This window comes from Triticum aestivum, chromosome 2D (assembly GCF_018294505.1).
Source record: "Triticum aestivum cultivar Chinese Spring chromosome 2D, IWGSC CS RefSeq v2.1, whole genome shotgun sequence".
Classification (NCBI taxonomy): Eukaryota; Viridiplantae; Streptophyta; class Magnoliopsida; order Poales; family Poaceae; genus Triticum; species Triticum aestivum.
The window spans coordinates 128647106-128648838 of record NC_057799.1 but is presented as its reverse complement, the minus strand read 5'-3'; positions in this window follow the sequence as shown (position 1 = coordinate 128648838).

The window sequence follows — 1733 nt, the reverse complement described above, 5'->3', positions numbered from 1 at the left end:
TCCTGCTGCTGCTATATGATGAATTGCTATGAGCTGCTCCTGCTGCTGCTATATGATGAATTGCTATGAGCTGCTCCTGCTGCTGCTATATGATGAATTGCTACGAGCTGCTGCTGGTATATGATGAATTGCAGACTGCTGCTGCTGTATGATGAGTTGCTATGAGCTGCTGCTGCTGCTATATGATGCTTTCAGGGGTGCTGCTATACAATAATAACTAGCCACTTGGACCATCGAATTTCAATAAATAATTGTTCTTCATTTAAATGTGGGTCATGCGTTCTTCGTTTAAATTAGGCAATGGGGTCTCTATGGAAAACATTGACCAAAGTAGATTGTGCCAAGTAGATGGTATCTTTGTATTTGCATTTTGAGCAAATAGTGATGGTCTGTTTTCCTATCATATTAATTACTGCACTGGGTTCAATTTGTGATGTTTGCAAGTCAAATTAATTTCCATATGGGCAGCAAAATGAAAAAAATATAATGCAATCTAGACTTTCCACTGATCATACCAAAGATAAGCTGAAAACGCAATGAAAAGAACTGGTTGGCTTATTACATGGAGCTTATATTCACAGGTGCTTATTTTCTTAGGATAACTCGTAATAACTGTCCCTAAGAAACTTGGCTAATAGAACTGGCATACAAATAACATGTCACAATGATTGCAATGGAGGAGTGACGTACCATAGCACACTGTATAGGCTCACCGCTGCCTCTCCTTTTTTTGCGATGTTCCATGAAATTGCCACATACATCTTGAACTTTTTCATTGTGTAACCCTATCTGCAAGTTGACACGGCTAATTTCAGACATCTCTACATGAAACTACATTGCATATCCCTTGCGCATATTTAAACCACCAATTAACGATTGTGTGCGTACCATAAACTAGCCATGACTTTGTATGCTGGACTAGCAGGCACTCTAAGGGAGCCTAATGTGGTGCACTGGAATTCCTACATGCCACCTATGATTTTGTGTAATGTACTGCCCCTGTTCCTAAATGTATGTCTTTGTAGAGATTCCAGTATGGACCACATACAAATGTATATAGATGCATTTTTGAGTGTAGATTCACTCATTTTGCTCCGTATGTAGCCTATAGTGGAATCTCTAGAGAGACTTATATTTAGGAACGAAGGTACGAGGTAGTACCATGTATGACATCTACATATCTAATTTAGCAGCCAGTAGTAGAAATCATTGTCTGCACAAAGGGATTACTGGTCGAAAATCCTAGCAAAGCACGCTGGCAGGCACAGAACAATACAAGAGAGAGAGAGACGCGCTTACAAGATCATAGCAATGCCTCAGTCCAGGATCTTGGTTGGCCATGCTGTTAGATCCAGAAGAAACATCGTCCTTGTAGTTTTTGCCAGCTGCATAACAGGTAACAGCGACCGGTTAGTATATTTGAAGTACATCGGGCAGGTGATGCTGGACGGGTTTAAAGGTGACAAGTACCTAGGCCGTGGCGGGTGCTTGGCATCTCTCCAGATGGTGGGAATCAGGTTAGAAACGTCAAGGGTGATGATGCCGCGCTGGCTGTCGGGGTCCGGTAAGGAGATCTAGAACCGTCGAGTAGGGTGTTTGTGGAGCGGCTCCGGTAGGATGGACTACGGTGTGGGCGAAGCGGATCTGTGGCCGTGGACGAGGGCGTAGGTGAAGCTGCTCCGGTGGTTGGGTTAAGGATGGTGTCGACGACGCGGATCTGCGGCCGTGGACGG